Raw genomic sequence first — 14,672 nt, forward strand, 5'->3', positions numbered from 1 at the left:
CAGATGCTTGTAGGAGGCCATCCCAGCCAAAAACGGGAGGCCATTTTGCTGGCAGAGCGCTTGTGCCACCACAGATGCCCCTGACATGAGTGACATTGAGCTGGCCATGCCGACTCTGACCACGCCCACCCTGGCCCACCAAAGTCAAACACAATGCTGATGTGGCCCTCAATGTAATTGAGTTTGACACCCCTGCACTAGAGTAATTCAGTAAATCATGTGCTCTTGTGTTGTGCTAAAGTAATCACGGTGTTCAGAGGTGGTATTCAGCCAGTTCGGACTGGTTCACCCAAAACCGGCAGCCGCCCTGGCTCTATGCCATCCTATTTAGCCATGCTTTTAAGGCTGGGCATGCACGTGTGAACTGGGCATGCGCGGGGGGGTGAACCAGTGGTAACAAAATGTGAAACCCATTTCTGACTGTGTTAGAAGAAGGGATACTACTGGTAATGGAGATTTACCTGCAAGAGATACACTGATCATGTTTTCTACTGTACAATAACGGAAGGCCAGTTGAAGCCAAGTCCAGGTTAACTATGTAGAGCTGTAAGAAGGAAGAGAAAAGGTCTTTAAGTAGTAGTGCTACAAGGGTGAGATATTGGACCAGGTGTCCAAATCCTTAATCATTAGAAGGAAGAGGGGCTCAAACTCATAAAGATTAGCCTAAACAAAATCTTTGAATCTGAAAAGAAAGGAGCATTTTGAGAAACGTTGGTCACTATGCCTCAAGTAGTCTCATGCACGATGGTCTGAAATTGTCCATCATCAGCATTTAGTTCTCAACCTTGACAACCCGAAGATGTGTGGACTTCAATTCCCAGAATTCCCCAGCCAGCATTGTTGGCTGGGGAATTCTGGGAGTTGAAGTCCACACTCCTTAAATTTGCCAAGGTTGAGAAAACACTGATCTAGAGAGCTGGTCTCCTGTTCCCACCTCTAATATAACCTTGGTATTTCTCACCTTTAATATAAATTAACTTTCCCATATTTGTGCAGATCTGTTGATTCTTTCCTCCCTGATGTGGGGAGGCATATTTCACTTACCATAAAACAGCACGACGCTGGGATTGAGAAGATTATGCTTAGGTGTAGAATTTGGTTGCCGCATTTACAGAGCTAGCCCTAATTTAAGGTGATGTCAGAGAAGCAGGGATTGTTAGGGAGCAGCCATGATGTTGAGATCCCCAGATGGCATCTAAATAGATTGTATTACACTATTACTTCATTATTCTTAAGAGATGTTTCCGTGTCTTACTCAGCCTTGGTTTAATAATTGCGGTGTGGTTTTTGCATCTGAACTCATCAGCTTAGATTAAAATTGGACTGAATCCTTTCCCTGCATTCAACAGTTTATTAATTTCCAATAGAAGGCTTGGATACTTCTTTTTTTTTTTTTTTTTAATTCAAACTATGACAACACCAGGGCTCAGTGACTAGGACACTGAACTTGTCGATGAGAAAGGTTGGCAGTTCGGCAGTTTGAATCCATGCAGCTCCCATTACTTATACCAGCTTCCGCCAACCTAGCAGTTCGAAAGCACGTAAAAATGCATTTAGAAAAATACGAAACACCTGGTGGGAAGGTAAGAGCGTTCCATGGCGCCTTCGGTGTTGAGTCATACTGGCCCCATGACCATGGAGATGTCTTCCACTCGTGCTGGCTCTTCGGCTTTGAAATGGAGATGAGCACTGCCCCCTAGAGTTGGGAACGATAGAGCCAAGGTGGTGCAGTGGTTAAATGCAGCACTGCAGGCTACTTCAGCTGACTGCAGTTCTGCAGTTCGGCTGTTCAAATCTCACCGGCTCAGGGTTGACTCAGCCTTCCATCCTTCCGAGGTGGGTAAAATGAGGATCCGGATTGTTGTTGGGGGCAATATGCTGACTCTGTAAACCGCTTAGAGAGGGCTGAAAGCCCTATGAAGCGGTATATAAGTCTAACTGCTATTGCTAACGACTAGCAGATATGTGTGAAGGAAACCTTTACCTATGGCAACAACTCTATGCAAGTTGCCTGGTCACCTGACTATTGTATGGTTGAGTTTTCATGGAAAATTGTCCCTGTGTGTCTGTTCAGAAAGCACAAAAAGGGGACTTCTTAAAAGGAAAAAGCAAGGCAAGTTATAAAAGAACAATTTTGGTCACCTCCCCCCCAAAAAAGAAAAAAAAAAGAAAATTGCCTCTTTTTATTCCCCATGCCTTACAAGTTCTGGAAGACATTTTTTACAATGTTCTCTTCAGTTTGCTTTCAATGTGACGATTTAAAGGCAAGGCAAGCTATTCAGAAGAGCTCTAGGTTAGCCACAATGGAGTATAAAATGAACATTATCTAGGGTTTCTCTCTTTTTTTTCTGGGTAGCTTTACATTTCCACTGAATGCGATTACGGCCCACAAAAATTTCTCCCCTGTGAACTCTAAGGAAATTATCAATGTGATGACGTTTGTCATCTCTTTTCAATAGATGTCTTTTTTTTTTTTTTAAAGGGTGACTTGGTTATCTTTGTAAAGTTATGCAAAAGGAAGTTACAAAGCCTTACAGATTGGAGCAAGACAGAACTCCCTTTACTTTGGTCAATGGAAGGTATGGTGTTCTGTAGTTCCATATAAAAACTGCATCTATTTTAATAGATAGTAATTACACCAGAAAGAATTTCTATCTCCGCTGATGATGAATGTCAGTCCTGACACAGCAGAAAGACTTCATGAGGCTTTATTATAATGCAGCAGCACAAAAGTACTTTCTATTAAGTCCTGACAATAGCCAGCAAGTCAGAAGATGCTTCATTTGACCATTCTGAAGGCTATTAAATGCCTAGAATAATAGAACAGATGCTTCCAACTTGGTGCTGTTTAACTACTGGACTTCAACTATCTTTTGCTCATAGGAGTAATATAACGGAAGAGCACCATACTGCTATAGAAGCAGAACTTTGTATTTGGGGAGATTAGCTTTTCCTTAAATGCTAAGCAACTAATTGTATTACATGGGGCTGCCCCTGAAAAGTGTTCGGAGACTACAATTAGTCCAGAATGCAGCTGCGCAAGTGATACTGGGTGTACCTAGGTACACCCACATTACACCTATCCTCCGCGAGCTGCACTGGCTTTCCATTGGTCTCCGAGCACGATTCAAGGTGCTGGTTGTCACCTTTAAAGCCCTACATGGCTTAGGACCCGGATATCTTTGAGACCCTCTTCTGCCGCACACCTCCCTAAGACTGATAAGATCACACAAGATGGGCCTTCTCCAGGTGCCATCAGCCGGACAATGCCGGCTGACGACGCCTCGGAGTAGGGCCTTCTCTGTTGCCGCTCCGGCCCTATGGAACGAGCTAACCCCAGGGATCCGGACCCTACCCACTCTCATGGCCTTCCGAAAAGCTATTAAGACCTGGCTATTCCAGCAGGTCTGGGGCTGTTGACCTCTGGATTGAGGTCCAGCCCCGCTTAGACTGGGTGTATGTTGTGTCTTTTTAAATTTGTCGTGTTTTATCTGTTTTTAATTTCTTTTAATCTCTGTTTCTGTAAGCCGCCCGGAGTCCTCCGGGATTGGGCGGCCTATAAATATAATAAACAGTTAAACAGTTTGTGTGACAGGTCATGACTCAACTTTTATTAAATGCAGTATATATATACTTCAAAAATTTCAGAGATTTTGGGGTTTTGCTAAGGTGTAACAATCAAATTAGGGCCGCTTTTGGCTTTGGGCATCTCCAACTGGAGTCTTTCTATCTTTGGAGAGAAAGAAATATGTACACATTGGAAATGGTTCAATTTGGTTTAAAGAGGAAAATGTTCCTAAAATCCAGATTCCGGGTGGATTTTCCAAACTACCTTCATTCTGGCCTGATCTTTCTTTTGTGGAGTAAACAGCATAGATGAACACCTAAACTTGGGGAGTCTGGATGTGATACACCGGTTTTCCCTGGTGTGATTTAACAGTCTTCCCCTCCTCTTCTATACTTCGACCTTTGCAGTAGAAGTTAGGTGTGTGTACACATTCAATGTAATCTTGCAAGGAGAGTAGCTGAGATCAGGACCACGGACAGCTCCAAAGGTTCTGCTTGTGGACTCATATAAACTGCTGGAGATACGCTCCTCAAAACGAGGTTTCTGTTTTGCACGTTGAAGCTTAAGGAACAAAATAGATGTCTTTGGCTTTGTAGAAGCTTCAAGCACAGGGTTTTGTTTTGTTTTTTGCTTCCCAGAACTTCTCCATCCTCCCAAAATGGGATCTGTCCCACCTCCTTTTAGAATAAAACGTGTCTTGGTCCCTACAGTTCTGGAGAGTTTTCAAGCACAGAAGTTGTCCCCCACTTTTCTTTTCTTTTCTTTTTAAATAGTTTTTATTAAACATTTTAATTTTTAAAAACAGAAAGAAAAAGACAACAAGAAAAAACCAAAAGCAAAACATACATAACAATATAAAGTAATTATACAGCCTTCTGTATCGGCTTTCCTGTTTAGCCTCTATAGTTCTCCATTCTGTATTGCCTTCCTATTGATTTTACCTTGTCCAATCATATAAGAACAGTACTACTAACACTTATAATAATATTAATTATTTATATCACCATTATATTTACATTCTCTATTGTCTGTTTTGGCTTCTGTTTTCTAGCCACTTATACATTCTATTCCATATTTTATAGAAATCCAATTTTTCTCTTTCTTTTAGTTCTATTGTCATTTTGACCATCTCTGCACATTCGGGTACTTTTCTAATTATTGTTTCGTCTGCAGGTAGATGAGTAGAAATGAAACCAGAAAGATTCTTATTAGGACTATTAGACCAAAAAATGGATAAACAATTTCAATACATAATAATACACATACTCACTGCAGCTAGGATTGCTTTCACGCAAAACAGGGAAAAAAAATCAATACACCTGCTTTACCCCACTTTTCTATTCCTCTATGATTGGATCTTTGTCCCATGCCCTACTTGGTCATGAAATGTAAAGGTAAAGGTTCCCCTCACGTATTTGTGGTAGTCGTTCCTGACTCTAGGGGGCGGTGCTCATCTCTGTTTCAAAGCTGAGGTGCCAGCACTGTCCGAAGACGTCTCCGTGGTCATGTGGCCAGTATGATTCAATACCGAAGGTGCACGGAGCACTGTGCACCTTCGGTATTGAATCATAGGTTCCCACCAAAGGTGGTTCCTATTTTTCTACTTGCATTTTTTAATGTACTTTCGAACTGCTAAAAGCTGGGACACGTAATGGGAGCCCACTCTGTTATGCAGTGCTAGGGATTCGAACGGCCAAACTGCCGACCATTCTGATTGACAAGCTCAGCATCTTAACCACTGAGCCACTGTGTCCTTTTTAGACTGGAAGGAGCAATGACTGAAGACTACTCTGGTTCGGAAACACAAAAGAAGAATAAAGAACAGAAGGCTACTGAAGGAAGACCAGGAAAATGAATTCATCCAATTGTTGCTTAAACGAGGCACATTAGAAAAAGTGGGCAAGGCAGTTTGGTAATTCTGCTAGTCCAAAACCAAAAGGATTTGGGGCTGTGGGGCTGCAGTTATATGATCAGTCAGGCGGGGCAGTAGTAAACCTCCACCTTTGTCCTCAGCCATGTGAAGAATGCATGAAAGATGACGTGTCCTACCTGAATAACATACTCCATCATTTGAACAGATAACATTGGAACGTTGTGAAGTTTAACAACTCCAAGTATTAGAATTGTAGTAATGATACGTCTAAATAGGCATTGCTTGTCTCTGATTTGTATCTCAGGAAACTGAGACAAGATTTGAGACAAGTGATAAGAAATTTAAATTTCTGTTGAAGAACTGTGAATGAAAGAATTTCTTTCTTCTTTTCTCTCTTTCTCTCTCTCTCTCTCTCTCTCTCCCTCCCTCCCTCTCTTCCTTCTTTCCTTCCTCAGGTATGTAAATGAGTTACAGTTGTACAAGAGTATAAGACAGTTACACATTTATGCCAAATAAATCTTAGGTATAGATCAAAAGATGCTTCTGTCTGATGTTGAAATAAAAGGATGCCTGCTATCTTTTTCATTCCCCCCCCCTCACTGTATTTTATTACGATGTATGGTTTTCCTTCAAACAATGGCTCTTCCAGCCAGGAAGTGTGTCTATTGTTAGATTAAGCAAAGCCATATGTGTATAGTTGAGATGCGTACAATGAAGTGATCCATCCACATAGAAGCATGGTATGTACAAAAGAACTGAATAGGAAAAATAAAGACGAGAAGACAACTGCAGTTGCAGAAATAATAGGGAATACTCTTCCCTTATAGAATATAATTAGGAGGGGAGAAGCTTTTTTTATTATAGTCAACTAAAACCATGTGCAAAATTGTGCCTAAGATGAAAGGAGATAAAACTAAGATGTGTCTGAGTGACTACTCAGTTGTAGAAGTTAAATTTAACTCCCATGTTTTTGACAATATATATATATATATTCTTTTCTTTTTCTCTTTCACCATTTTCTCCTTCAGAATTATTTTGTTCAGGAACTTTAATTAGAGACAAGAAGGTTGCTGATTATAAGGAAAATGAAGTGATGACTTTGGAGAGAAAGAATAAGTATTATAGCATTTTTCAGATCTACCAATAGCTGGTCAAAATGTCGGGTTAAATGTTCATTTCCCATTTCTCCCTCATGCAGAGAGTGATGGATTTAGCAACTCGGAATGAACACATTCTTCAGGGCTATTCCAGTTGAGAATAGGAGCAGGAAAATCCCAAGCTTGGTGATATTCCATAACACATTTTGTTTGACCACAACCTATTACCAAAGCAGGAGGCACACTTAACAGACTTAACAGAATACCAGAGTTGGAAGGGACCTTATACGTCATTAGCTCAAGCAAGAGACCCTACACCCTTTCTGACAAATGGCAATCCAATCTCTTCTTAAAAGACTTAAGTGATGAAGCCCCCACAACTTCTGAAGGCAACTTCTGTTTCATGGGTTGATTGTTCTCACTGTCAGAAAGTTCCTCCTTATTTCTAGGATGAATCTCTCCTTGGTCAGTTTCCATCAATTATTCCTTGTCTGGCGTCCAGGTGCTTTAGAAAATAGCTTGACCCTCCTCCTCTCTGTAGCAGCCCCTGAGATATTGGAAGACTGCTATCATGTCTCCCCTGGTCCTTCTCTTCACTAGACCAGTTCCTAAAACTGTTCTTCCTATGTTTTAATCTCCAGTCCCCGTGTCATCCAGGTTGCTGTCCTCTGCACTTTTTCTAGACGCTCAACATCTTTTTTTTACTTTTTATTTTTGACTTATGGGTCAACTTTGAGGTTCCACATTCAGCTCCCATGCGGAATCTCCACTCCTTGGATTGTCTAAATCCGTGGTTCCCAACCTTTTCTTCACCCTGGACCACCCTTTAAATAAACACCCTCAAGACTTCACTTAAGATTTAAATGATAACATCATGACCATCCCAGGCTCCACAGACCAGAGGTTGAGAACCACCGGTCTAAGTCTTTCCTGGGCTCTAGGTGTTGTTGTTAGTTGCAAAGTCATGTGTGACCCATCACGACAACGTTCCCCCAGGCCTTCCTGTCCTCTACCATCCTCTAGAGTACATTTAAGCTGACACCGACTGCTTCAGTGACTCCATCCAGCTACCTCATTCTCTGTCGGCCCCTTCTTCTTTTGTCCTCCATTGTTCCCAGCATTAGGCTCTTCTCCAGTAAGCCCTTCCTTCTCATTAGGTGGCCAAAGTGTTTGAGTTTCATCTTCAAGATATGGCCTTCTAAAGAGCAGCCAGGGTTGATCTCCTCTAGGACTGACTGGTTTGATCACCTTGCAGTCCAAGGGACTCGCAGGTGTTTTCTCCAGCACCAGAGTTCAAAGGCCTCTAGGTGTATGCAGTGCTAAAAATTAGCCTTCTCTGTGTGCATGGCAATATGGCATTATGTGTATGCCTCCTTGCACCCCAATGGAAAACAAAAAAATGAGGATTAATTTGCAATTGCACACATGTCAAAATGGAGAGCAGGATGTTTATAGGGTTTTTATTGAACTTTGATGCAGAAGATCCTTTTTTCTTTTCCCTTGTATAGAAAATGAAAAAAAAAGAATAGAAGAAGCTTTATTCTACATCATCTTTGGCATGGGACCTTTGTAAATCTTACCCAACATTCATCACTTATATATTTTTGTTCTCTGTTTCTCCGACCGCTGTACTTGCCGACATCCTCCTAGCCTATGATTGATGTACTTATTTCTGCTAAACTATCACTAACCAAGCATATCATTTTTATACAGTAAGTGTACATTCAATTTCCCTACAGTTTTGACTACTAAACTGTCTCGGCAGTGAAACTGGCATATTGGAGAGGGTTAGGAAGGTCCTCCTGAACTGTTGGAAGCACTTTGATAGGGGGGGGGGGGAAATTGAAGGTCACATACTTTTCATCAGTGACTAAACTTTTGGTACAGAAGGTTGTGTTGTTGTTGAAGCTGTTCCTCTCTCTCTCTTTTCTCTCTCTCTCTCTCTCTCTCTCTTTCTCTTTCTAGCTTCCATCTCTCACACAGCGACTTGAAGGTGATATAATAGAGATTCATTACAGGCAGGTTACTCATTCATTTTTACCTTTAGTTTTTTTCACCCCAGCTTACTATGAAGTCTGTTTGAGCACATTCTACAAAACTTTATGGTGCTAGAAAATGTCCAGTTTAGGGCTGTAGGAAGAAAAGGAGATTTCATTAAAAAAAAAAGTTATCTAATCTGACACGAAGGACTGGTGAGCTGAATTTTTCCACACGGGGTCTCCTATCGATTAAAGTATTAAAGATACTTCCAATCTCATAGGAATATATTTTATATAATTATATGAGAGAAGAATTGTGATACAGCTTGTCTTCAAAAGCAGCGGGTGCTCCGTCACTGGAGGCGTTCAAGAAGAGATTGGTCAGGCGTTTGAAATGGTATAGATTCTCCTGCTTGAGCAGGGAATTGGACTAGAAGTCCTCCAAGGTCCCTTCCGATTCTGTTATTCAGTTATTCTGACAAGTGTACATTGCAAACATACCATACGATGGACTTTTATCCAGTTATTCTAACCATCTTGGTGCACCAAGTTGTTAAGATGTAAAACAGGTGTTCTCTGACCCGGCTTCCTTAAAAAGCAAGAAGCAGAGCCTTGGACCCCTTTTATTTACATGACTGTGACTTCCCTTTCATTCACAGTCTGCAAGGCTTAGCAAACAGTCTCTCAGAGGAATATTTATCAGCACGAACCTTATCTAGCTTGGCAAGCTGCCAGATAACTTAATTCCAAACACAGGGCAAAGCAACACTTGGCACAGAATTTCTTATAGTCACAAACAGATCTTTCCACTCTTGAAATGACCAAATGAATGAATTGTTTCCTGCAAAAGCCCCCTCCTCATTCGTTCCTCTTTTGTTTCCCATGGGAGGGGCCAATCACCTCCAAGGTGTGGCTTTATTCCTAAGTCAACCCTGCTTTCTTAGTTGTTGTTGTTTTCTGGCTGCTCTGCACATGTGCACACTGGGAACAGGCTCCAGCTGTTCCTCTGCCTCACTGCTGTCTCTCTTTGTCTCTCTCTCTCTGCCTCCCGATGCAGAGCCCTCGTCTGAGCTTTCCTCAGCCCCCAACCCATGTTCCTCCCCAACCTCTTCACTGTCCAACTCTGCTGCCAGCTCCACTGGCCACCGGCGGGCTACAACAACAGGCAGACACCACTCTCCATCTACCTCAACCCTTTCTCTTCTTCCAAATTAGAGATGATCCCTTGCAGAATAAATATTAATCTCCCTAAGAGACCACTGTTTTTTAAACCAAATGCCTTCCTTATTCAAAATCATTTTCTGTTCTTCTCTCCCTCTCTCTCTCTCTCTCCCTCCCTCCCTCTCTCTCTTTCTCTCTTCTGCCTGCCAAACTATGGCATCTGCGCCTGCTGCTCTTTAGTTCTTCCATCCAGCATGTTTTTCAACTTCCTAGGAACATTTGTAGTTCTTAAATCCAAAGGTCATATTTAACGTTAGAGAAGGGTTTTTTTTATTTCTTTTTCGGAGGAAGAGGGGAGACTCGGATATTGCTGTTTAATGATTTTTGCTTGGAAGAAGCTTTGGAGATGGTGTTCATTTCAGCTGGCAATAAAACTTTTTTTTCTAATTCCTCTTTGAACCCGTTTGCGTCTTTGATTTTCAAGCGTTCTATCCCACGGTCATTCAAATTCTGCTTAATAGCTTAAGACAGTGGTTAACTTCTTGGGACGCGGTGGCTCCGTGGGTAAGACACTGAGTTTGTTGATCAGAAAGATCAGCAGTTCAAATCCCTAGTGCCGCCTAATGGAGTGAGCTCCCATTACTTGTCCCAGCTTCTGCCAGTCATGCAGTTCAAAAGCATGTAAAAAATGCAAATAGAAAAATAGGGACCACCTTTGATGGGAAGGTAACAGTGTTCCATGCGCCTTCAGCATTTAATCATGCCGGCCACATGATCATGGAGACATCTCCGGACAGTGCTGGCTCTTCAGCTTAGAAACGGAGATGAGCACCGCCCCCAGAGCCAGAAACAACTAGCACACATGTGCAAGTGAAATCTTTACCGTTACCTTAATAACTTTTCTGAATCACTTTCTGCACAGAAGAATGAGATTGAGTGCCTGTGCATTGTCCATTCACAGCATGAGAAGGAAGAATGTTTCTTAAAAATCAGTCTCTGCATAAACTCTCTGCTAGATTTCTTCTAAACAGAAGCACTGAGCATGAATGCCATCCTCAAAATTCTTGTGAATTATAGAAATGTTTTTATGCAGAGCAGTGAGGAGTTCTTCAGCTAACTACTTCTCCCACTACTACTCAATATTTTCAAGCCATGCCCTAAACTTCGAAGACCATAACTGAACTCAGGATGGTCTTTCCATGAAGACATTTTACTTTTCATTCAAGAAACTTCTCCAGAAAGTTGTCTTCAAAATGTCTTCAAGGAAAACAAGAAAGTCTAGTTGTCTCTTGAAAAAGCAGCTTTGAGTGAGCTCAGGAAGTTATTCCAACTTGATTGGCATTTCACTGATTCAAATTCAAAAATATATTCTCTGCACCTGAAGTGTCCAGTTTCAGCATTCTTGTATAAATGCAAACTGAATTATAAGGAACGTAAAAGAAAACAAAAAACAGAGGACTGGCATCATCCAGATGGTTCACCGTCAAATGCGTGCTGGACAAAAGCGCGCTGACGAAACCGCAGGAAAAAACCCAAGAGTTTGAAATCGCGTTGACGAATGAGCGCAGAAGCACGCCAACAACAGCGCGCTGACAGAAGCACGCTCTAAACCTAGCCCTAAAGGTAACCCTAAAGGTAACCCTAACCCTAACCCTAACCCTAAACCTAACCCTGAACCTAACCCTAACCCTAACCCTAACCCTAACCCTTACCTTAACCCTTATCTTAACCGTAATCGCGCTTCTGTCGCTGCTCTTTTGTCGGTGCGCCTTTGTGGTCGTGCTGTTGATGTGGTTTTATCACCACGGTTTTGTCGGCGCGCTGTTGTTGGGCACGCATTTGTTGGGTCACGCATCCAGATACATAGATGTCAATTCCAAATATTATGCATCTGACACATTCATTGCTGGAAATTCTGGAAATTGAATGTCTACAGTGATTCTCAATCATCCAGGTCATGGTTGTCCCAAAAATGCTTTTTCAAAAGGCAACTGGACTTTCTTGATTTTTTCTTGAAGATGTTTTGCTTCTCATCCAAGAAGCTTCTTCAGTCATAACTGAAGAAAAACCAAGAAAGTCAATTTGCTTTTTTGGGGAAAAAAACACCATTGGGACATCTAGAAGTTGAAATACTTTCATTTAAAGCTTGCCCCTCTGGTGTCCCCGTAGGTTGAGGAAGGTCTATACTTGAATGGAGGATACGCAGAGGATTGAAGTTAGGCACAGATCAACATGCAAGGTAACTCCATCTACTCAAAGCAAACCAGCTAATGCTTTACTCCCACTAATTACCTTATTAGCATTTCCCCCAAAAAAGTTTGATAAACCTTGGGGTATTTTGCAACGTATCTAGCTAAATGTTTTGCAACTGTTAGCTAGACTACTGGCCACCAACCTAGTTTCTTTAAAAATGATTAATTAGTCAATTTCAAGGTGGATAAGGATATCAGTAACTAGACTCATGACAGGTATAAATTACTTCCAGTATTCAACCCTGGATGCCACCAATTACCTGTTGTTTAGAATAAACAGGAAGAGCACTGTTACATCCACACTGTTTATTGGAAAGAGTGGGTGAATTTTTAGTTCACTACAAAGTTTCGTGGTCTTTGTTGTGGCCCGCCAGCAGCCAATGGAACTGGCAGCAGAGTCAGACAGTGAGGAGGTTGGGGAGAGCATGGGCCAGTCCTGGAGGTTGGGGAAGGCTCGGACGAGGCATCAAACACCTTATTTGAAAAATATTTACATGGCAACTTTCCAAGATAGATGAGGACTGTAATCATAAATATTCCTTTGAAAGACTGTTTGCCAGGCCTTTGCTGAATGTGAATGAGAAGAATTCACATTCATTGAATAAAAGGGGTTTTGTTGGGACCAGGAATGTGCTTGGTGCTTTTTGGGGAATCCTCGGTCAGAACAGTTTTTGTTCTTAAGTTCCATCTACTCAAGGCAGAAAAACAGGTGACTATTTAGAAAGGAGAATGTCACACCTGTCTGGATTTCTTGGGGGCATCCTAAGGTCCCAGACTCCAAAAGCCAAGGTGGTGCAGTGGTTAAATGCAGCACTGCAGGCTACTGCTAGATCAGCAGGTCAGCGGTTCAAATCTCACCGGCTCAGGGTTGACTCAGCCTTCCATCCTTCCGAGGTGGGTAAAATGAGGACCCAGATTGTTGGGGGCAATATGCTGACTCTCTGTAAACCGCTTAGAGAGGCCTGAAAGGCCTATGAAGCGGTATATAAGTCTACTACTGCTAAGTCCCAGACTCCAAAAGAAAGCAAGGGCAGAATATCTTTGGGAGAAGGAATTTGAGAGGTACCACAGACAAAATGAACTGCTAGTTCACACTTGGGCACCAGCTATCCTGTGGGGCTCTCGAGGCCCTGAAATGATGTTGAAGGATGAAACTATTGTAGTGTAGAATTTGACAGTTGGACTTCCTTGTTGAATCTGTTTGATGTGCTGGTTCAGCAACTGTGTGGTTATAGCTTGGAGATAATACAATTGGTCCTTTAAAAAGCTACAGTAGAGTAAGAGGACCTGGTGGCTCAATGGCTAAGATGCTGAGCTTGTTGATCAAAACGATTGGCAGTTCAGCGGTTCGAATCCCTAGTGCCACGTAACGGAGTGAGCTCCCATTACTTGTCCCAGCTTCTGTCAACCTAGCAGTTTGAAAGCACGTTAAAAATGCAAGTAGAAAAATAGGAACCACTTTTGGTGGGAAGGTAACACTGTTCTGTGTGCCTTCAGCGTTTAGTCAGGCTGGCCACATGACCATGGAGACATCTTTAGATAGCACTGGCTCTTTGTCTTTGAAACGGAATGAGCACCCCCCCCCCTAGAGTCAGGAACAACTAGCACATATGTGCGAGGGGAACTTTTACCTTTAGAGTAAGGGGAATCATTAAATAATTCTCTGTGGCTACTGTGCAAAAGGGAAAATTCTTTCAAACAAACAAACAAACAAACATACATACATACATACATACATACATACATACATACATACATACATACATAAATCAGGAAATAAGGAAGCAAGGACCTCCATGGATTTAAAATGCAGTACTCAACAAAAAGTTATATTTTAAGACAGCCTTAAAGCTTAGAGTCTCTCGTGATTTATTTTCGGATCCCATGACTTATTCAAATTTTAAGTCTTCAGGCTTTCTGTCCTGTAGCCTTGGAGTAAAATAAAATCAAAATACGAAATAATATTTCTGCAGTCAACATTGGGTTTTTTTTTTAAATAAATTTTTATTTTTATTAAACAAACACACACACAACAAAAGAAAATAAAAGAAAAAAATCATCATCACATACAGCATGTTGTTTGGTTACAAATGTTTTTGCATCCATATTCTCGAATAACATTTACCATCACAGATTTTTCATCTAGTATAACTGAATACCTCACTTTCATTGTACAGTATATGTTCAATTACAATTAGTATTTTTTTCCCAATAAACCTAATTCCCTTACATTCTTGATTGTCTATTTGATAACAGTATACCTTTATATAATAACAAATCCCAATATATATTTTTTTTACCAACCATTTATATTTGTATGTGACTATTTTCAATTATGCATAATTTCACCAATCAACTATCGCGTATGTTTATGATCATTATTGTCCTTGTACATCATACATTCAAACAGAAATCTTATTCCTTCATTTTTCAACCAAATATTCTAAAAAGTCAACATTGGTTTTAAGGCATTTCTTCACAACCGCCAGTAGTACATCTTATGATGGAGGGGAAAAATACATTTGTTAAAGGTTGTAACACAATTTTTTTATTGCATGCTACAAGAATGATGTAGTAACTATCAGTGAACTAATTTATCTTTCAAATATATGCATTTTATGGGTTTTACGGATACTCTAAGGTTTTTGTGAACTTGTGAAAAATTTGTAGGGGCGTATGTGTGAGAAAGAGAAAGTGTATATGTATATACATGTCTGTGTGTAAACAAACACACCCATATCA

The sequence above is a fragment of the Thamnophis elegans genome, chromosome 14, assembly GCF_009769535.1.
Source record: "Thamnophis elegans isolate rThaEle1 chromosome 14, rThaEle1.pri, whole genome shotgun sequence".
Classification (NCBI taxonomy): domain Eukaryota; kingdom Metazoa; phylum Chordata; class Lepidosauria; order Squamata; family Colubridae; genus Thamnophis; species Thamnophis elegans.